Source organism: Balaenoptera acutorostrata, chromosome 1 (assembly GCF_949987535.1).
Source record: "Balaenoptera acutorostrata chromosome 1, mBalAcu1.1, whole genome shotgun sequence".
Taxonomy (NCBI): domain Eukaryota; kingdom Metazoa; phylum Chordata; class Mammalia; order Artiodactyla; family Balaenopteridae; genus Balaenoptera; species Balaenoptera acutorostrata.
In genome coordinates this window covers 148,124,426-148,148,170 of record NC_080064.1, presented here as the reverse complement: position 1 = coordinate 148,148,170, position 23,745 = coordinate 148,124,426, and the positions used below count along the sequence as shown (strand labels likewise).

Genomic DNA, 23,745 nt, shown 5'->3' with positions numbered 1-23,745 from the left:
CCGACTTTCAGTAGGAGTTTTTAAATTGCATGATATTTAATTCATTAAAGAAGAGAAAATTATGAATTTAGTCCATAGGAAATGCAGAAGAAATTATGTTCTTTGATAAACCACAAATTTATAATGTGATCCCTAACTACACTGTTGAAGTAGAGGTCATGAACATAAACTATGGAAGCAGTGTTGCTGTGATGAGATGACTGACTACCAATTACCAAAGTTGATTTAAAAGATCTTAGACTTTTTTTTGAATTTATTTGATCCTTTATTTTATTTCATATGGAAAAGCTAATTTCTTCTTAAATTTATATTGCTTATGCTCTCACTAGCTACATTCTACAATCCAAATACTGCCTTTTAGTGTAATATCACCTAAACAAATGCAGACAAATGGAACATTCTCTATCAAGTTACAATTACGCTTGAGATATGAAAGAGCCTGATAAAGTTTTCTATTCAGAATGTGTTTCTTTCAACATTGTTTTGCTCAAAAACATAAGTGAAGTTCCAGTCAACCACTTTTTTCCCCTTGAAACTTCAAGATAATTCTGTGTTGATTTTTCTAGATGTAGCTCCAGTTTATAATTCACTGTTATAAAATCAATTATTTCAATTTTCTAAGAAAATAGTCCTTTCATTAACAACAACAAAACTATTCAAGTTTACAACAAATAAGCTAAATTCAATCCATAAATTCTTTTTTTAGAACTAAAGTTTAATATATCTTCACGCAAAAACTAATTATTCTCAAAAAAACTTCCATTAAATATTATCTATCACTTTGACCAATTATCTATTCCCAACAGTCTTATTTAATTAATCAATTATTTATTTATTTTCCCCCAATAGTCTTTATTTATTTATTTATTTTTAACATCTTTATTGGAGTATAATTGCTTTACAATGGTGTGTTAGTTTCTGCTGTATCACAAAGTGAATCAGCTCTACGTATCCATACATCCCCATATACCCTCCCTCTTACATCTCCCTCCCACCCTCCCTATCACACCCCTCTAGGTGGTCACAAAGCACCAAACTGATCTCCCTGTGCTATCCGGCTGCTTCCCATTAGCTATCTATTTTACATTTGGTAGTGTATATATGTCCACGCCACTCTCTCACTTCATCCCAACTTATGCTTCCCCCTCCCCGTGTCCTCAAGTCCATTCTCTATGTGTGTGTCTTTATTCCTGTGCTGACCCTAGGTTCTTCAGAACCATTTTTTTCTTTTCCTTTATTTTAGATTCCACATATATATGTGTTAGCATACGGTATTTGTTTTTCTCTTTCTGACTTGCTTCACTCTGTATGACTGACTCTAAGTCCATCCACCTCAATACAAATAACTCAATTTTGTTTCTTTTTATGGCTGAGTAATATTCCATTGTATATATGTGTCACATCTTCTTTATCCATTCATCTGTCGATGGACACTTAGGTTGCTTCCATGTCATGGCTATTGTAAATAGTGCTGCAATGAACATTGTGGTAGATGACTCTGTATGAATTATGGTATTCTCAGGGCATATGCCCACTAGTGGGATTGCTGGGTCATATGGTAGCTCTATTTTTAGTTTGTTAAAGAACCTCCATACTGTTCTCCAGAGTGGCTGTATCAATTTACATTCCCACCAACAGTACAAGAGGGTCCCCTTTTCTCCACACCCTCTCCAGCATTTATTGTTTGTAGACTTTTTGATGATGGCCATTTTGACTGGTGTGAGGTGATACCTCACTGTAGTTTTGATTTGCATTTCTCTAATGATTAGTGATGTTGACCATCCTTTCATGTGTTTGTTGGCAATCTGTATATCCTCTATGGAGAAATGTCTATTTAGATCTTCTGGCCATTTTTGGATTGAGTTGTTTGTTTTTTTGATATTGAGCTGCATGAGCTGCTTGTATATTTTGGAGATTAATCCTTTGTCAGTTTCTTCATTTGCAAATATTTTCTCCCATTCTGAGGGTTGTCGTTTCATCTTGTTTATGGTTTCCTTTGCTTTGCAAAAGCTTTGAAGTTTCATTAGGTCCCATGTGTTTATTTTTGTTTTTAATTCCATTTCTCTAGGAGTTGGGTCAAAAAGGATCTTGCTGTGATTTATGTCATAGAGTGTTCTGCCTATGTTTTCCTCTAAGAGTTTGATAGTGTCTGGCCTTACATTTAGGTCTGTAATCAGTTTTGAGTTTATTTTTGTGTATGGTGTTAGGAAGTGTTCTAATTTCATTCTTTTACAAGTAGCTGTCCAGTTTTCCCAGCACCAGTTATTGAAGAGGCTGTCTTTACTACATTGTATATTCTTGATTCCTTTATCAAACACAAGATTACCATATGTGCATGGGTTTATCTCTGGGCTTTCGATCCTGTTCCATCGATCTATATTTCTGTTTTTGTGCCAGTACCATACTGTCTTGATTACTGTAGCTTTGTAGTATGGTCTGAAGTCAGGGAGCCTGATTCCTCCAGCTCCATTTTCTTTCTCAAGATTTCTTTGGCTATTCAGGGTCTTTTATGTTTCGGGGCCTTTTATGTTGTGTAATTTCTTTCATCAGTGTCTTATAGTTTTCTGCATACGGGTCTTTTGTTTCTTTAAGTACGTTTATTCCTAGGTATTTTATTCTTTTTGTTGCAGTGGTAAATGGGAGTGTTTCCTTAATATCTTTTTCAGATTTTTCATCATTAGTGTATAGGAATGCAAGAGATTTCTGTGCATTAATTTTGTATCCTGCTACTTTACCAAATTTATTGATTAGCTCTAGTAGTTTTCTGGTAGTGTCTCTAGGATTCTCTATGTATAGTGTCATGTCATCTGCAAACAGTGACAATTTTACTTCTTTTCCTATTTGGATTCCTTTTATTTCTTTTTCTTCTCTGATTCCTGTGGCTAAAACTTCCAAAACTATGTTGAATAATAGTGGTGAAAGTGGGCAACCTTGTCTTGTTCCTGATCTTGGTGGAAATGGGTTCAATTTTTCACCATGGAGAATGATGTTGGCTGTGGGTTTGTCATATATGACCTTTATTATGTTGAGGTAAGTTCCCTCTATGCCAACTTTCTGGAGGGTTTTTATCATAAATGGGTGTTGAATTTTGTCAAAATCTTTTCTGCATCATTGAGATGATCATATGGTTTTTATCCTTCAATTTGTTAATATGGTGTATCACATTGATTGATTTGCATATATTGAAGAATCCTTGCATTCCTGCGATAAACCCCACTTGATCATGGTGTATGATCCTTTTAATGTGCTGTTGGGTTCTGTTTGCTAGTATTTTGTTGAGTATTTTTGCATCTATGTTCATCAGTGATATTGGCCTGTAGTTTTCTTTCTTTGTGACATCTTTGTCTGGTTTTGGTATCAGGGTGATGGTGACCTCATAGAATGAGTTTGGGAGTGTTCCTCCCTCTGTTATATTTTGGAAGAGTTTGAGAAGGATAAGTGTTAGCTCTTCTCTAAATGTTTGATAGAATTCATCTGTGAAGCCATCTGGTTCTGAGCTTTTGTTTGTTAGAAGATTTTTAATCACAGTTTCAATTTCAATTCTTGTGATTGGTTTGTTTATATTTTCTATTTCTTCCTGGTTCAGTCTCAAAAGGTTTTGCTTTTCTAAGAATTTGTCCATTTCTTCCAGGTTGTCCATTTTATTCACATATAGTTGCTTGGAGTAATCTCTCATGTTCCTTTGTATTTCTGCAGTGTCAGTTGTTACTTCTCCTTTTTCATTACTAATTCTGTTGATTTGAGTGTTTCCCTTTTTTTCTTGATGAGTCTGGCTAATGATTTATCAATTTTGTTTATCTTCTCAAAGAACCAGCTTTTAGTTTTATTGATCTTTGCTATTGTTTCCTTCATTTCTTTTCCATTTATTTCTGATCTGATTTTTATGATTTCTTTCCTTCTGCTAACTTTGAGGGGTTTTTGTTCTTTCTCTAATTGCTTTAGGTGTAAGGTTAGGTTGTTTATTTGAGATTTTTCTTGTTTCTTGAGGTAGGATTGTATTGCTATAAACTTCCCTCTTAGAACTGCTTTTGCTGAAACCTTTAGGTTTTGGGTCATTGTGTTTTCATTGTCCTTTTTTCTACGTATTTTTTTGATTTCCTCTTTGATTTCTTCAGCTATCTCTTGGTTATTTAGTAGTGTATTGTTTAGCCTCCATGTATTTGTATTTTTTACAGTTTTTTTCCTGTAATTGATATCTAGTCTTATAGCATTATAGTCAGAAAAGATACTTGATATGATTTCAATTTTCTTAAATTTACCAAGGCTTGATTTGTGACCCAAGATATGATCCACCCTGGAGAATGTTTCATGAGCACTTGCGAAGAAAATGTATTCTGTTGTTTTTGGATGGAATGTCCTATAAATATCAATTAAGTCCATCTTGTTTAATGTGTCATTTAAAGCTTGTGTTTCCTTATTTATTTTCATTTTTGATGATCTGTCCATTGATGAAAGTGGGGTGTAAAGTCCCCTATTATGATTGTGTTACCGTGGATTTCCCCTTTTATGGCTCTTAGCATTTGCCTTATATATTGAGGTGCTCCCATATTGGGTGCATAAATATTTACAATTGTTATATCTTCTTCTTGGATTGATCCCTTGATCATTATGTAGTGTCCTTCTTTGTTTCTTGTAATTGTCTTTATTTTAAAGTCTATTCTGTCTGATATGAGAATTGCTACTCCAGCTTTCTTTTGATTTCCATTTGCATAGAATATCTTTTTCCATCCCCTCACTTTCAGTCTGTACGTGTCCCTTGGTCTGAAGTGGATCTCTTGTAGGCAGCATATATATGGGTCTTGTTTTTGTATCCATTCAGCCAGTCTATGTCTTTTGGTTGGAGCAGTTAATCCATTTACATTTAAGGTAGTTATCAATATGTATGTTCCTATTACCATTTTCTTAACTGTTTTGGGTTTGTTATTGTAGGCCTTTTCCTTCTCTTGTGTTTCCTGCCTAGAGAAGTTCCTTTAGCATTTGTTGTAAAGCTGGTTTGGTGGTGCTGACTTCTCTTAGCTTTTGCTTGTCTGTAAAGGTTTTAATTTCTCTGTCTAATCTGAATGAGATCCTTGCTGGGTAGAGTAATCTTGGTTGTAGGTTTTTCCCTTTCATCACTTTATATATGTCCTGCCATACCCTTTTGGCTTGCAGAGTTTCTGCTGAAAGATCAGCTGTAAACCTTATGGGGATTCCCTTGTATGTGATTTGTTGCTTTTCCCTTGCTCCTTTTAATATTTTTTCTTTGCATTTATTTTTGATAGTTTGATTAATATGTGTCTTGGTGTGTTTCTCCTTGGATTTTTCCTGTATGGGACTTTCTGCACTTCCTAGACTTGATTGACTATTTCCTTTCCCATACTAGGGAAGTTTTCAACTATCATCTCTTCAAATATTTTCTCAGTCCCTTTCTTTTTCTCTTCTTCTTCTGGGACCACTATAATTCTAATGTTGGTACATTTAATGTTGTCGTAGATGTCTCTGAGACTGTCCTCAATTCTTTTCATTCTTTTTTCTTTATTCTGCTCTGTGGTAGTTATTTCCACTATTTTATCTTCCAGGTCACTTATCCATTCTTCTGCCTCAGTTATTCTGCTATTGATTCCTCCTAGAGAATTTTTAATTTCATTTATTATGTTGTTCATCATTGTTTGTTTGCTCTTTAGTTCTTCTAGGTCCTTTTAAAACGTTTCTTGTATTTTCTCCTTTCTATTTCCAAGATTTTGGATCATCTTTACTATCATTACTCTGAATTCTTTTTCAGGTAGACTGCCTATTTCCTCTTCATTTGTTTGGTCTGGTGGGTTTTTACCTTTCTTCTTCATCTGCTGTGTATTTCTCTGTCTTCTCATTTTGCTTAATTTACTGTGTTTGGGTTCTTCTTTTCATAGGCTGCAAGTTCGTAGTTCCCATTTTATATGGTGTCTGCCCCCAGTGGGTAAGGTCAGTTCAGTGGGTTGTGTAGGCTTCCTGGTGGAGGGGACTGATGCCTGTCTTCTGATGGATGAGGCTGGATCTTGTCTTTCTGGTGGGCAGGACCACATCCTGTGGTGTGTTTTGGGGTGTCTGTGAACTTATTATGATTTTAGTCAGCCTCTCTGCTAATGGGTGGGGCTGTGTTCCTGTCTTGCTAGTTGTTTGGCATGGGGTGTCTAGCACTGGAGCTTGCTGGTTGTTGAGTGGAGCTGGGTGTTAGTGTTAAGATGGAGATATCTGGGAGAGCTCTCGCTGATTGATATTACGAGGGGCCGGGAGGTGTCTGGTGGATCAATGTTCTGAAATTGGCTCTCCCACCTCAGAGGCTCAGGCCTGACACCTGGCCAGAGAACCAAGACCCTGTCATCCACATGGTTCAGAAGAAAAGGGAGAAAAGAAAAAAAAAAGAAAAATATAAAATAAAGTTATTAAAATTAAAAATTTAAAACATTATTAAAATAAAATATTAAAAAGTAATTAAAAGAAAAAAAAGGAGCAACCAAACCAATAAACAAATCCACCAATGATAACAAGTGCTAAAAAGTATACTAAAAAGAAATGGACAGATGGGACCCTAGGACAAATGGTAAAAGCAAACCTATACAGACAAAATCACACAAAGACGCATATACATACACCCTGCAAAAAAGAGAGAAGGAAAAAAAAAGTATATATATATATATATATATATATATATATATATATAAAGGAAGAGAGCAACCAATTCAATAAAGAAATCTACCATTGATAATAAACTCTAAATACTAAACTAAGATAAACATACAAATCTGAAACTAGTCAGTCGCATACAGCAAACCCCAAGTCTACAGTTGCTCCCAAAGTCCACTGCCTTAATTTTGAGATGATTCGCTGTCTATTCAGGTATTCCACAGATGCAGGCACATCAAGTTGATTGTGGAGATTTAATCTGCTGCTTCTGAGGCTGCTGGGAGAGATTTCCCTTTCTCTTCCCTGTTCGCACAGCTCCTGGGGTTCAGCTTTGGATTTGGACCCGCCTCTGCATGTAGGTCGCCTGAGGGCCTCTGTTCCTGCTCAGGCAGGATGGGGTTAAAGGAGCAGCTGCTTCGGGGGCTCTGGCTCACTCAGGCCGGGGCGAAGGAGAGGTACGGAGGCGGGGCGAGCCTGCAGCGGCAGAGGCCGGCGTGACATTGCAGCAGCCTGAGGCGTGCTGTGCGTTCTCCTGGGGAAGTTGTCCCCGGATCACGGGAGCCTGGCAGTGGCGGGCTGCACAGGCTCCCAGGAGGGGTGGTGTGGAGAGTGACCTGTGCTCACAGATCACACAGGTCACACAGCCTGTGCACACAGGCTTCTTGGTGGCTGCAGCAGCAGCCTTAGCGTCTCATGCCAGTCTCTGGGGTCCGTGCTGATAGCCGCGGCTCGTGCCTGTCTCTGGAGCTCGTTTAGGCGGTGCTCTGAATCCCCTCTCCTTGCGCACCCCGAAACAATGGTCTCTTGCCTCTTAGGCAGGTCCAGACTTTTTCCCGGACTCCCTCCCAGCTAGCTGTGGTGCACTGGCCCCCTTCAGGCTGTGTTCACGCAGCCAACCCCAGTCCTCTCCCTGCGATCCGACCGAAGCCCGAGCCTCAGCTCCCAGTCCCCGCCCCCTCCAGCGGGTGAGCAGACAAGCCTCTCGGGCTGGTGAGTGCTGGTCGGCACCGATCCTCTGTGAGGGAATCTCTCCGCTTTGCCCTCCACACCCCTGTGGCTGCGCTCTCCTCCATGGCTCCAAACCTTCCCCCCACCCCACCCCCGTCCCCGCCAGTGAAGGGGCTTCCTAGTGTGTGGAAACTTTTCCTCCTTCACAGCTCCCTCCCAGAGGTGCAGGTCCCGTCCCTATTCTTTTGTCTCTGTTTTTTCTTTTTTCTTTTGCCCTACCCAGGTACGTGGCGAGTTTCTTGCCTTTTGGGAAGTCTGAGGTCTTCTGCCAGTGTTCAGTAGGTGTTCTGTAGGAGTTGTTCCACATGTAGATGTATTTCTGATGTATTTGTAGGGAGGAAGATTATATCCATGTCTTATTCCTCCACCATGTTGAAGGTCCTCTTGATCTTAGATTTTTGAGTGAAGAAGATTTAAACTCAAATTTCAGAGGGGAAGCAGGGAAGGCTACCGGGAAAGAGAAAAAACCTGAATTAAATTTTGATTATGAATGGCAGTTAGCTAAATAAATAAGTGAAGCAAGGACATTCTCTGCAGTGGTAATAGAATATGCAAAGGAATGGAGATGTGATGAAAGGAGTGGGGTTCAGTGAAGTATTTCTATTTAACCAAAACCTGTGATACGAATGCAATGGTGGAGAGAGACAAACAGAGAGAAACAGGACAAGAGTTGGGACAAGAAACATCTTTTGTCCCATAATTAGGGTTTGGAATGTATAATGAAGGCACTGGGGAGCCATTTCAAGCTGTACATCAGGCGAGTGAAATGATCAGATCTGTTTCAGGAAGGTCACTCAGGAAAGAGTGTGGGTGTGGATAATGGATCAGCCTAGATGTCTCACCCCAGAGGGAGACTGGAGGCAAAAAGCCCAGGTAGGAAATGATAAACACAAGCCTAACCCAGGACAATGGTGGTGGGGATGGAATGGAAGATATGTATTTGAGAAATATTAAGAATATAGTGTTACAAAATGTGCTGGTGAGATAGTAAGACAGGTAAGGCTCCAGAATAACTTGGGTAAATGGGTGGATGGTGATGCCATTCCCTCAAAATAGGGAAGAAAGGAGGTAGATCTGGGAGAGGTGGGAAGCAGAGACAATGAGCTTAATTGTGGACTTATTTGAGGTGTCTATGAGACATCTAAGGAGAGACATCACATGTACTAAAAACATAAGAGAGTGCATTATTCTTGTCTGTCATGAAACCACAGTTCACACTTAGCATATTTCAATTCTAGTTGCCCTCTTCCATAGGCACCTCACACTAAAAAAAAAAAAAAAAATGTGTTTTTCTGATAAGGTCTAGATTCCAGGTGTTAGGCACCAAGAATTTTCCATGTGAATATAATTGGAATTTCTTTATAAAAATATGGAAAAAACATATAGCCCTAACCTGTAATATTTTAATGAAACTAGATGAGATAAATTTTAACTTAATCAAATCTAGGTGAACTGAGACCTCAAAACATGGAAGTAAGCTTAAGATGAAAACATATTCTTACCCTAGAGGATAGTTAACTTATAGACCTAGGGTTACAAAGGTAAAATACAGGATGCTCAACAAAACAAATTTCAGATAAAAAAAAAAGAATGTTTTTAGTATGTCCCAAATATTGAATGGGACATATTTATACTAAAATATTACATGTTGTTTATCTGAAATTTAAATTTAACAGTGTAGGGGCTTCCCCAGTGGCACCGTGGTTAGGAATCTGCCTGCCAATGCAGGGGACATGGGTTCGAGCCCTGGTCTGGGAAGATCCCACATGCCGCGGAGCAACTAAGCCTGTGTGCCACAACTACTGAGCCTGAGCTCTAGAGCCCATGAGCCCCAACTACTGAAGCTCATGCACCTAGAGCCCGTGCTCTGCAACAAGAAAAGCCACCGCAATGAGAGGCCTGCACACTGCAACAAAGAGTAGCCCCCGCTCGCTGCAACTAAAAAGAAAGCCTGCACGCAGCAACGAAGACCCAACGCAGGCATAAGTAAATTAATTAATTAATTAATTTAAAAAAAAACTTAACGGTGTACTCTGTATTTTTATGTGCTAAATTTGACACCCCTATAGAGGCATTCATTTTATGCTGAAAATATGAAATCTAGTAGCTGTATTAGTTTCCTATTGGTTCTATAACAAATTACTGTAAATTGAGTGGCTTAAAATAACACAAATTTATTATCTGACAGCTTTGGAGGTCAGAAATCTGAAATGGGTTTCAATGGGCTAAAATTCAGGCATTTTCAGGCCTGCATTCATTCTGGAGTCTCTAGGGGAAAAATCGTTCCCTTGCCTTTTCCAGCTTCTAGAAGCTTCCTACTTTCCTTGGCTCTTGGCCTCTTCTTCCATCTTCAAAGTCATCAGCATTGTATGTTTCAATCTCCAACTGTTTCTGCCTCCCTGTTTTAAAGATTTTGTGTTTATAGTTAGCCAACCTGGATAATCCAGGATAATCTCCCTATCTCATGATTCTTAACTTAATCACATCTGTAAAGTTTCTTACATAAGGTATATTCACAGGTAAGGTTAAATATTCACAAGTTCCAGGGGATTAGGACATGGGCATTTTGGGGGTCATTTTTCCACCTACCACAGCAGCTTTTCAAAAACATTAGACTCATGGATGTCGACTAACTTTTTTATCCTGTGTGATATGTCACCTCCAGTTTTCTGCGATTTTTCATCAGTTTTGTCTGCCAGTCTTAGGACAGAATTCTGTAAAGTAGCTGGTTTACTAGCATGGCAGTAACATCTTTCAAATCCTCCTGAGCTGAGTGTGAGGAAATCCAACTATACTAGGGTACAAGACTATCATGAGTTATAACAGGGCAATGGAGGGGATGGGCTGGGGGATGAGGCTGAGGGAGAGTACATTATTTTAAAGATGCCCTGAAGCTCCTCCTGGATGCTGTCAAAACTATGGATATTAGAAGGCAGAGGGATGTGACTGGAAGGAATTGTAAAGTGTATTATTTCTCTTATTTTTACCTAAACATTTTTTAAATTAAAAAAAAAAAGCATCAAGGAAGAATGCAGACAAAGTAACTAAAAGGCCAGTGTCTTATTCCATTTGGGCTGCTATAACAAAATGCCACAGACTAGGTAGTTGATAGACAACAGAAATTGATTTCTCACAGTTCTGGAGGCTGGAAGTCTGAGATCAGGGTGCTGGCATGATTGGATATGGATCGTCTGTCCAGTCTCAGACTTCTCATTGTATCCTCACATGGCAGAAGGGTCTTGAGAGCTCTGTGGGTCTCTTTTATAAGAGTACTCGTCCCTTTAATGAGGGCTCCACTCTCATGACCTAATCACCTTTCAAAGGCCCTACCTCTTAATACCAGCATATTGGGTATTAAGATTTCAACATATACATTTGGGGTGGGGATGGACACAAACATTCAAACCATAGCAGCTGGGTCAGAATAGCAAAGCAGGGCTTCCCTGGTGGCACAGTGGTTGAGAATCTGCCTGCCAATGCAGGGGACACGGGTTCGAGCCCTGGTCTGGGAAGATCCCACATGCCGCGGAGCAACTAGGCCCGTGAGCCACAATTGCTGAGCCTGCGTGTCTGGAGCCTGTGCTGCACAACAAGAGAGGCCGCAATAGTGAGAGGCCCACACACCGCGACGAAGAGTGGCCCCCACTTGCCGCAACTAGAGAAAGCCCTCGCACAGAAACGAAGACCCAACACAGCCATAAATAAAAAAAAAAAAAGAATAGCAAAGCAACTGATGAATTTGATCATTTCAATCAATTGAACAATTTCCCAAGTTCGTTGAAAATACATCAGACTTATCATTTGGTGTCAGATAGAAAAAAAATTGATATTTGCTTTTACTTCATCATTGATTATGACCATATAAAAGTTCTATTAAATACCTATTATGTCATAGGTACTGTGCCAGAACATTTTACTACATTGTTTTCTTTACTCCTCATAATAATCCTTCAAGCTAGGTATTATATTCACCATTTTACACCAGCAGAACCTGAGCATCAGAGAGATTAGCTTGCCTGTCCAAGGACAAACTTAATGTCAAAGTCAGATTTAGTTGCTGGTTTGTCTTTACCCCAAGTCACTTTTTCCACCGTGTTATGTTTCTGGGATGTTGTCATATTTGTTTTAAGAGCTGCAAAAAGGAGCAATGAAACTGCAATTAGGGACATTTTTAATTGTTCTTTGTTCCTCCCGAGGAGAAAGCCCTGTTGGTCACGTATAAATATCCTTCAGCTGCATGAGAGCAGCCATGTAGCATTTACTTTACAAGGATAACCATGTCCCTTTATAGAAGAGCACAGACTCTTGCTTTCCATTCTCTTTGTAGCCCATCCCTTCCTTCCCCCACGTAGCTCAATATTTGCTTCATGAGATGATTAGACTGAGGTAATACATTCTGAATGTTGAGGCATATTTTGGTCTTCTCTGGACGAGTCATGGATTTCTGGCTCTCCTTCACGTCCCTGTTTTGTTCTTTGTACAGTGAAGCTCCAGGGAGCTTTCTCCTTTTTTCCACCAGGATTTCACTGTCCTGAGACATTCAGGGATTGGAAACCCAACACACTAGTGAGCCAGTGAAAGGCGTTGGCCCATAGTCAGACCCAACCCAATGACATAAACTGAGACAATCTCAGTCTGCTGCAAATGTGTTTTTCTGAACACACCCAAATCCCAAAGATTTTCATCTTCTCTTGGCTCCCCAACATCTGCTTTGTCAAATCACAGGCTATTAGAGAGAAGCAAAACCAGTCTAGATTCCCAGAGGCAATGGGTTTCAGAATCGTCTTTGAACATTTTATTGGTCGAAGATTTTCAAAATCATTTGTTTTGATTGAAGAATCCAGAGAAAGGGAACCAGGTACAAAGCTGTCTGAGTTTGGCAAATGCGAGGATCCTTTAGCAGCAAATGATTTAACAGAAATACATGGAATGTTTTGAAATGAACTTGGTGATTTCTTTTCCATTCTTGACTTTCAGTTTTCTTTTATAAGTAGCTGCATAATTTGCTGGCAGGGAGGAGCAAGTTGGTACTTAAGCATCTATCAACATGGAAAGCAGCACAGCACGGGCAAGTGAGGCAAACCTGGGCTTCAGTCCCAGCTCTGTCACTTACTGACAGTATCACCATAGATAAATGTTTGAACTTTTCACATCTTTAGCTTTCTCGGTTGTGACTTAATAATGCTCTTCTTGGGATGCTAACAACACGAAGATCTATGGAAGTTGCTTGGTATACAAGATGTAACTCAATAAGCAGTAGCTAATATTCTTCCTTTTTAAAAAATAAATTTATTTATTTTTGGCTGAGTTGGGTCTTCATTGCTGCGCACAGGCTTTCTCTAGTTGCAGCGAGTGGGGCTACTCTTCGCTGCGGTGTGTGGGCTTCTCATTGCGGTGGCTTCGCTTGTTGCGGAGCACGGGCTCTAGGCGCACGGGCTTCAGTAGTTGTGGCACGCGGGCTCTAGAGTGCAGGCTCAGTAGTTGTGGCGCACGGGCTTAGTTGCTCCGCGGCATGTGGGATCTTCCCGGACCAGGGCTCGAACCCATGTCCCCTGCATTGGCAGGCAAATTCTTAACCATTGAGCCACCAGGGAAGCCGTATTCTTCCTCTTTTCGTCCTCAGCACCTGGAACATAGTTGGACTTTAATCAGTTTTGGAGGAAAGGAAGGAAAGAGGACGATGCCTAAAGTCACAAAAGCTTCTCTTCTTCCAAATGCCGTTTCCCTTTCCCAAGCAATCATTGAACTTCTCCCTTGCTCCTCCTTGCTTTGCTCATGCTCATCCTGTGTGCTATTGCCCTCCGTCAACATTTTTTTACCTCTTGATTATAATGAATCAACATTTCTTGAACTTCTATGAAATAATTACTCTGGCATCGCTGAGAAAATAAAAATAAATAAAACAAAAATCCTTCCCTCAAAGCACTTACTGGTTACTGTTCAACAAAAGGTATAAGACTTAAAACTGTAACATAAAGGAGGGGGAAAGCATGTAATATAAGTCTACTAATGTGCTTTGGGATAAAGATGGGGAAGGGCTTCCTATAGGCAGCAGCATTTGTGCTGGACTTAAGCAGGATTTGGACTTGCAGAAAAGGAGCCAAATGACATCCCGGAAAGGAACCAGCAAAAGCCAATGGATGCTGCAGAAAAAGGGTAACACAACTCATCATAATAACTACAAGGAACCAAGTACCTACTATGCATCAGGTGCTATTCTAAATGCTTTACATGTATGATTTCGTTTAATTATGAAAACAGACTATGAAGATAAATTATGATAGGCCCAAAATATCTGTTTCTGTCTTGATTAAAATTAATATGTACCCAGAGGGCCCAGGCTCCAACAGAAGGAACTTTAAGGGAGTTAGAACAGTTGAGCTATTAACACAGTGCTTTCAGAATATAGAGCACTAAGTAACCTTAACTTCCTTTTTATACTAAATATAAGAAAGAAGATGAGACTATTCACCAGTCTGGTAGTTTGAATATATAAACACAGGGCCTGAAGGGGTGAAGAAACTTTCTTATCATATCTATACTTATCCCATACCTTGTCATTATAAAATTGTGTGGTTTGTTTATAAGAAGATCCCTGCGGGAATCATCTACTCTAACTACAGTAATCCTTAAGTTAGAGTCTATGATACTTGTTTTAATTAAGAAATTATATTCATTGTTTGAGAAGATTGCATTTACTCATGAATCCTATCATAATAATTGATTTTCTTATACTTAACCTTATAAAAGGCCATCATGTTCTCTTGGAGTTAGAAAAAGTTTGTTTCTTTCCTTGCAAAATTATGTAAGGAAAAATTAAATAGTGATGTTAAAAATTAAATTAAAAATTAAATAGTAGAGTTATCTTTAACAGACAATGCAGATATCTTGGCATTTCACTGACATGTGATTTTGGTACTACCCCATTCGAAAGACGAGGAAGCTGATTCAGAGAAGTTCAGTGTGGAAGCCACAAGAATGCACCTTGTAGAACTCCAACTAACTCCAGCTTTGTTGTAAAAAAACTGCTTTTGCGTTTGCTTCCACCAGAGCCCTGCTTCTCAGTGGCCAGTGGCCAGTTCATCAGGGATACTGGCAGATCCATTCCTGAGAGACGCAGGACTCCTCTGACAGCTGACTGACTTGAGGATGTCTGACGGCCTTGCTGAGCTCTCCTTAGACTGCCAATCACTTCCTTCCCTCCTTCTATCTGTCACTAGGGGTCAGGTTTGCACCGTGGTCTGACAGCTCTTCCAGCCTTCCCCATTCCCCCTGTTTTCTCTCACAGATGTTTCCCTGACACAATCCTTGCTCATTTAATCCTGTGTGGACATCTGCTTCTGGGGGTTCTGGACTAACATAACCAGTGACTGACCCAAGGTCACACGGTGATAAAGTGTCAAAGCTAGGTCTCATGCCCAGGTTTTGTACCAGAACAGGGGGGTGAGTGGTAGGAAATATGGCTGGAAGAGTGGTTGCTAAAAATAATAATAATAATAAAATTCTGTCTAAATCTCCTTGGTGAAGAGGTTGGTCAAATTACAGTCAATAATTCCCCAAGACCTTATTTTAGAGATAAGGTAGTCAAACACAATTTGGCTTTCTGTCTCAGTGAGTTCCCTTTTGGAAGGTAAATGCCTGCTGGGTTGGTATTTCTTAAATCTTCTTATACAATTTAGCTAACACTTTAGTTGACACATAGGTGTGAGTAAACCTCTACTATAATTGACAAGAGGACTGACATGCTGGGTTTGGAAGTTGAGTACCCAGAGGGAAAGATCAGGCTTGCTAGGGGTGGGAAGAACTTCTCAAAAAAGGGGAGATATTCTTTATTTTACGATTGTGCCTCAAGCCAACGTGAGGAGCCTTTATAATAGCCAAACCGAATCTTGCAGAAGCCCTAAAGGATTATGAGTGAGAAGTTCTACTATAAACTATTAAGCCCTGCTCCTGAAAATTGGCCTAGAGTCTAAAAAATGAGTTCAAGAGCCCAAGTTATAGTTAAATCACAATGCATGTTGATGACCCTGAGACTGATAGGACAGGGACCTTTAGGCAAGCTGTAGGCAAGAATGTGAAGTTGGCCAAGTGGACTCTACTTGCCTTTTCGTGTTCCTTCTAATTGGCAATGATAGACTGACCAATCAGATTGCAGTTCTGCCCTTATTTGCTGTATGACCCTAGGAAATACACTGAAACTTTCAGAATCTCAGATTTTTCCACTACATGTAGAGTGAGTAATTGTGAGGATTAGAAGAAAAAAAGAAAGAAAGGCTCTTGATCTACTTCTACCTACCGCTCTTTCCCCATTTCCCTATCTTGCTCTGCTCCCCACACGTGTGTTCCTGCTTTTCATCAAATTGCTCAGCCCCTTGGTGCCTCAAGGCCCTTACACATGTCTATGACTTTTAATAGGGAAGACTCTTTGTATTCTATTACAAGTTAATCACTAAGGGGATGTTGCCTATGAGCTTAAATTATGCATAATGGCCTATCTCTGGGAACCCTGCCACCCAGGTAATGAGCATTAAGTTAAAATACCTTTGTTTAGCTCACAGGAAACATCCTGACCAGGTCCACCTGTGCATAACTGCAGGAAGGCTGAAATTAACACATCCCCTCCGGAGGCTGACCGGAACCAGGAAATGTTTGGCTTTACTCCCTCCCCTTTTAGTATAAAAGGAGCCTGAAATCTCACTCAGGTAAGATGGTTCTTTCGGATACTAGCCCACCATCTTCTTGGTCTGCTGGCTTTCTGAATAAAGTCAATATTCTTTGCCCCAATAACTCTTCTCTTGATTTATTGGCCTGTATTGCAGCAAGCAGTACAAGCTTGGACTTGGTAACAAATTTTGAGGAGCCAGCTAGGAGCCTTACTGCTCATGGCCAGCCAGCTCCACTTGGGAATTTTTGGGCTAGGCCCTAGCAGCTGCTGGGACCACTTATTCTGGGGACCTGCCCTTCAAAATACCCTGAAGCAACACCTGCTGCCCCAGTGCTTGGCAGTTGGATCAAGGAATCAACATTTGGCAGCCAATGGTCTCCATATAGTAGGGTAAGTCACTCTGGTGTGTACAGCCAGAACTTTATTTCCTCTCCATTTGGGGCTTTTTCTCTGGAATAAGCCAATTTGTTTTGTATTTGAGTGGGGTACCCTGTTGGTGATAGGAAAGAGTTGTTAGACTTTAGCCGATTTGTGAACTGGTTAGTTTGTTTCTTTGGATGCTAGCATTTGTGTGTTCCATTTGTGTTTTATCTTGAATTTGTCTTTTAAAATGGGGAATATTTCAACTATCCCTAAAGAAAGTCCTCTGAGTTGCATTTTGGGTAAGTGATCTGATTATAGCCGTGAACCCATGAGTGAGAAGATGTTATTTTATTGTAAAAATGTGTGGTCCGGTACCTATCAGGATCTCCACAAGGGGTTTATGCAGGGTTATTTTGGGACCCTGTGCACCATGTACTGCTACCCTTGCTGTGTCAATTATGTTGTTTGCGATCTCCTGTGTTGTTGGCATATGTAAAACCCTGAGACCAAACTTGGGGGTTTATTTAGGATTTTGGTTATCCCTTGGGTTTTTTGTTTCATTTTGTTGGGTACTGTTTCTCCATTTACAGCCAAATAAATTTTGTGATATTTAAAACTTTTACTGATGTCAAATGAAGGAAAGGAATAGAAAAAAAAAACCAAAAACCTGTCTGTGGGATATTTACAGGGAGAAGAGAAAGGTTCCACTCGATTCCTAAAATCACCAAAAGCCCCAGCCCAGAATTCAGCCCAGTTGGTAGATGTCAAGGCAAAAAGGCATCCTTTTAATGGTTGGACGTGATCAATTGCTATCTATGGTTTTATGGTGGCTAGTCTGTGAAGAAGAGGGGAAGAATGATGGAATTCTTTATGTATAAGCATTTGTGCTATCACATCAGGGAAAATAAGAAAAGGGGACGAGAGTGAGGATATGTTGCTTCAGACTTTAACTCCTCCACCTGAACTAGCTGTTCCAGTCACTCCGATATATCCACCCCTGCCTCCACCTTTCATTCTTATCCGTCTCCAGTCCCGACACTGAGGCTCAGGACTGCCCTTCCTTATAGGGACCACTTAGAAAACCTGTGTTAGTTCCTTGGGCACAGGGTCTTGGTCTGATATCACCATCTAAGACCTGACAGGCACTCAGTTTGGGCCAGGCGTCACTCCCAGGGCAGGGAAATTTCCCTTATGCCCTTATCTCATAGGGGGCTTAAATGCAGATGACCAGCCAGTTGGGTTTCTCAGACTTAATTGGAAAGATTGCAACCCTCCTTTACAAGGAGGATCTTCTGCACTTGAAGCCTACTTAGCAGTACCCACAGCTGAACCAAATTGGGACCCCAATGAGGGAGAAACACACTTATTAGGGCACAGTTTTTTGGTGCATCTTGGCAGGGCTTTGAAAGGAGAACCAAAGCAATACAGTTTGAACAAAATTCAAGAAATTCAGCAAAAAAGCAAATGAAGACACCTCCAAATTTTTGGAAGAGATTTATCAGGCCTACAGACATTATACTAATGCAGATTCCAGGGCCCCTGAAAACATTAGAATGGTAAATTTGATCATTTTGGGCAGAGTGCCTCAGGTATCAGGAGAAAGTTGCAAAGATTAGATGATGCATTTGGAATGAACCCTTCTCAATGGGCAGATTTGCTTTTAAAGTGTTGAGCAGGGAACAACAACAGAAGAAAGAAGATGCAAAATGAAATGAAATGCCACTTTTTTGGCAGTGACATTGGATTCCCAGTGACCTGAAGAGAGGGAAGCCACCACTGAAGAGGAACAATGCACTTACTGTAAGGAAGAAGAACATTGGAAAACAGATTGCCCTAGTCTAAAACATAAGAAGAAAAACAATAAAAGATGAGAGCCTCTCATATATGGTAGAAAGATAGAAACACTCTGAATGAAGAGGCCCAGGGGCTCCCTTGGACTTGAGGTGCCTATTCCCTACAGGAGCCCTGGGTGAAATTGAGTGAGGAATGAGCTGATGAACAGTTTGATGGACCTCACCCTGAAGTTTTTCACTAGAACAGCTTGACATCAGTCTCACCAGAACACACTTTAAGCCTACAGGTGATGCTCATGAAAACCCCAGGAAAAGAGACAGAGCTCTTTCCCCCAGAGGTCTAGGAAAAGGGAAGACCAGAGTATGTGCTAACTGCACCCCAGGGAAGGCCAAAAACACATGGCCAATAGGAATCCCATTAAAAGAGAATGCTGGGACACCTAACCTAAAACCATACGCTCTGAGGCAAGAGGATCACTTCTCCCACAGATTGATTTTTCTAAATACCAGCCAGTGTATTCAGAAAGGACAAAGAAGCCAAGAGCTGATTTCACTTAGATCACACCTTGCCAGGCTGGGAATGTAGTGCACAGTTGGTTCGATCCCTGAGGTGATCTGGGACACTGTGCTGCAGCACATTCATCGTAGTACCCATTATGGGAGAGATGCCACCTTACAGTGGACTCAAACATATCATGGGGCCTAACCTACAAAAGACTATCCAGCGAGTCACTCAGAATTGCATGATTTGTGCTAAAAATAACGCAAAGGCTGCTGTTGAACCTCCCCAGATGGGGACCCAATACAGAGAAACTTGCACCACTGAGGACTGGATGCAAATGTCTTGAGCTGTAGGAAATTTCAGATACCTGTTAATGATTGTGGACACTTTTTTCAGGATGTGTGGAAGCATATCCCACCTGGGCAGAAAGACTCTGAAGAGTATGCCTGGGTCTTGGACAAACTGGAAGCTGAACATGAGTATGGTTTCACCATTGACATCTCCCTCTGGAAATTGGAGACCAGCAAGTACTATGTGACCATCACTGATGCCCCAGGACACAGAGACTTGATCAAAAACATGATTATAAGGAAATCTCAGGCTGACTGTGCTGTCCTGATTGTTGCTACTGGTGTTGATGAATTTGAAGTAGGTATCTCCAAGAATGGGCAAATCCATGAGCGTGCCCTTCTGGCTAAAACTCTGGGTGTAAAACAACTAATTGATGGAGTTAACAACAAAATGGGTTCCACTGAGCCACTCTACAGCTGGAAGAGATATCAGGGAATTGTTAAGGAAGTCAGCACCTACATTAAGAAAATTGGTTACAACCCTGACAGCATTTGTGCCAATTTCTGGCTGGAATGGTGACGACATGCTGGAGCCAAGTGCTAACATGCCTTGTTCAAGGGATGGAAAGCCACCCATAAAGATGACAATGCCAGTGGAATTATGCTGCTTGAAGTTCTTTATTGCATCTTGCCACCAACTTGTCCAATTGACCAGCCCTTGTGTCTGCCCCTCCAGGGTGTCTACATAATTGGTGGTATTGGTACTATCCCTGTGGGTCTAGTGGAGGCTGGTGTTCTCAAAACCTGGCATGGTGGTCACCTTTGTACCAGTCAACTTTACAACTGAAGTAAAGTCTGTTGAAATGCACCATGAAGCTTTGAGTAAAGCCCTTCCTGGGGACAATGTGGACTTCAGTGTCAAGAAGGTGCCTGTCAAAGATGTTCATCATGGCAACATGGCTGGTGACAGCAAAAATGACCCACCGTTGGAAGCAGCTGGCTTCACAGCTCAGGTGACTATCTTGAACCATCCAGGCCAAATCGGTGCTGGATATGTCCCTGTGCTGGATTGTCACACAGCTCACATTGCTTGCCAAGTTTGCTGAGTTGAAGAAGATTGATCGTCATCCTGGGATAAAGCTGAAAGATGACCCCAAATTCTTGAAATCTGCTGATGCTGCCATTGTTGGTATGGTTCCTGGAAAGCCCATGTATGTTGAGAGTTTCTGACTATTTTCTTCTGGGTCGTTTTTCTGTTCTTGACATGACTGACTGTTGCTGTGGGTGTCTTCAAAGCAGTAGACAAGAAGGCAACTGGAGCTGGCAAAGTCACCAAGTTTGCCTTGCCCAGAAAGCTCAGAAGGCTAAATGAATATTATCCCCAATACCTGCCACTCCGGTGTTAATCAGTTGTGGAGTAACGGTCTCACAACTGTTTGTCTCAATTGGTCATTTAAGTTTAATAGTAAGACTGGTTAATGATAACAATGCATCGTAAAGCCTTCAGAAGGAAAGGAGAACGTTTTGTGGACCATTTGTTTTGTGTGTGCCAGTTTTAAGTTTTTAACATCAGTACCTTTTAATTGGTTAAAGCCCGTCTTAAGGAAGTTATCCCCTGATTTGGATTAAGGCATTGGAATTACATTCATCCTGGAGACCCCACAATCAACAGAAAAACTGAGAAAATGAATACTAATTTAACTTGGGATAAGGCCTTGTCAGTTGTTCTGTTACAGATCTATGGCTCCCAGAGCAGGCTTAAATTAAGCCCCTTTGAAATATTGTATGATAGGCCACTCCAGGTGTCTGCCCAGGCAAGAGAATCTATAAATTCTCTAAAAGACCTAGCAGTTGACAATTTTGTTAAAACTTTGGGCACTATAATAACATATATACATACATATATATATATATTATAACATATATAACGTATATATACATGAGTTTGCCTCCAACAGGTCTGCCTATCCAACTGAAGTAAATGGTGATTTCATTATAGCTGGAGAAGGGTCAGATCAACCTATTCGCTTAATTTTGTCCAAATACTAAATTCCTGTGCCACTTATATGTATTGGGAACTGGAACTAAAACCCCAAGTTCAGTTACAAATTAGACAACAAAGTGCTAAGGGTTTTTATCAGGTTCAAATAGCTGTAGATAGAAAAGGAAAGCGGATTTTACTACTGACTAAAGTCTCTAAGGCAGCGGTCCCCAACCTTTTCGGCACCAGGGACTGGTTTCGTGGAAGACAGTTTTTCCACGGACTGGGGAGGAGGATGGTTTCGGAATGATTCTAACGCATTACATTTATTGTGCACTTTATTTCTATTATTATTACATTGTAATATATAATGAAATAATTATACAACTCACCATAATGCAGAATCAGTGGGAGCCCCAAGCTTGTTTTCCTGCAAGTAGATGGTCCCATCTGGGAGTGATGGGAGACTGACACCCGAAGTGTTTTGTTTGTCTTGTCTACTCTGTAATCTTTTGGTTGCTGTCACTGCAGAAAACGCTGCTTCACAAAGATAGGATGTTGGAAATGGAAGCAGGCTTTTCAGGGCTTTTGTGGCAATCTCAGGATATCCTGCCTTGACTTTAATCCAGAATGTATGGAGATTTGAAATTATCTCAAATATACTTTTAAGGGCACCGTCATTTGCAATCTCAAGCAATTGATCCTTTTCTAGCACGGACAAAGTCAATTCACCTGGCTTATTCGCAAATGGGTCGTGGATCCATTCCTTCGCAGTTTGGGGGTCTTACTTCTTGGGAAGTAATGCTCAAACTCTTTTGAAAGCTGAAATAGGTGATCATGCATCAGCTGGGAGAAAGAAGGCCCTGGCTCAGTCTCTTTCAAAATCTCTGCTAATGTTTGAAACATGTCAAAAATCCCAATGTTCACCTGTCGTCCCCATAATTCTAGTTGGGCTTTGAATGCAGCCACTTTATCTGCCGACTTGAACACAGTTGTCGTTTTCCCCTGAAGTGACAGATTGAGTTCGCTGAGCAGGTTGAATATGTCACACAAGTAAGCAAGTTTTGCGACCCATTCTGTGTCACTGAAATGTGCTGCCAGTGGTGACTCTTTCTAAAAGAAATCTCTAGAGCAGCTCTCATAACTCAAAAACTCTGGCCAGTGATCTACCTTTAGAAAGCCATCTCACTTCTATGTGTAAGAGAAGACGTGTGTGCTCTATGTCCATCTCCTCACAGAGCTGTGCAAACAGACGTGAGTTAAGGGCAAGTTCTTTAATGTGGTTGATAATTTTAATCACATCCTGCAAAATGCTGTTAAGTTCAGGTGACATTTTTCGGCTAGCCAGCATTTCTCTATGGATGACACAGTGCGTAGAGTCACATTCAGAAGCGACCTCTTTGACCCGAGTAGTGAGACCAGAAACCCGTCCAGTCATGGCAGCCGCTCCGTCCATGCATATACTGACACAAAATGACCAATTCAGTTTTCCTGATATGTAATCATTCAAGGACTTGAATAGTTCTGCAGCTGTGGTGTTGGTTGGCAACAAAAGTGCACATAACATATCCTCATGCATATCGTCCTGAAAAATATATCTCACAAAAACAAGCACTGTTGCCTTGTTGTCAACATCGGTAGACTTGTCAACCTGGATTGCGTACCACGGTGACTCATTAATCCTCTCTAACAACTGTGCCTCAGTATCCTCTGCTATTTCATCAATTCCTCTAGTTCTGGTGCTAGCCAAAAGAGGAACACGTACCGCCTTTTGAACTGCAGCCTCTCCTAAAAGTTCACAACAAATGTCCTTAGCAGCAGGCAGGATCAACTCTTCACCAATAGTAAAGGGCTTCTTAGCTTTAGCAATGCAGTTAGCCACTAAGAATCATGCTCTCAGTGCAGACACATTTGATGAAGTGGTGGCCTTTAATAATTGCTTCTGTTCTTTGTGTTAACATTTTTTTTCTTTTGAAAAATTCCAGAGGCTTGTCTTTTAATGCAGGGTGCTTGGTTTCCATGTGGCGAAGCAGTTTTGAAGGTTTCATGGCTTCGTTGGATAGCTGGTCGCCACGTATTATTCAAAGCGGGCTTGGAGAATGTGAATCACCTGTTGCAATGAACCCGTAATTTAGGTAGGACTCTTAGTATTTTCTTTTCTTTTTATTTTTTAAAAATATTTATTTATTTTCCTTATTTTTTCTGGCTGTGTCAGGTCTTAGTTGCGGCACACAGGATCTTTGTTGAGGCATGTGGGACCTTTTTTTTTCATCACGGCGTGCAGTCTGCTTGGTTTTCTCTCTAGTTGTGGTGCTTGGGCTTCTCTCTAGTAGCGGCGCATAGGCTTCTCCCTAGTTGTGGCGTGCAGGTTTTCTCTCTCTAGTTGTGGCACGCAGGCTCCAGGGCACGTGGGCTCTGTAGCTGTGGCGTGGGGCTTCCAGAGCACGTGGGCTCTGTAGTTTGTGGCACACAGGCTCTCTAGTTGGTGTGCGTGAGCTCAG

At 40.9% G+C, this 23,745-nt stretch overlaps 1 pseudogene; it reads left to right on the top strand.

Annotated features, from left to right (window-relative positions):
* Nucleotides 1-18,322: 18,322 nt before the first annotated feature.
* On the top strand, nt 18,323-20,635 carry LOC102997629 (elongation factor 1-alpha 1-like; annotated as a pseudogene).
* Nucleotides 20,636-23,745: the final 3,110 nt, after the last annotated feature.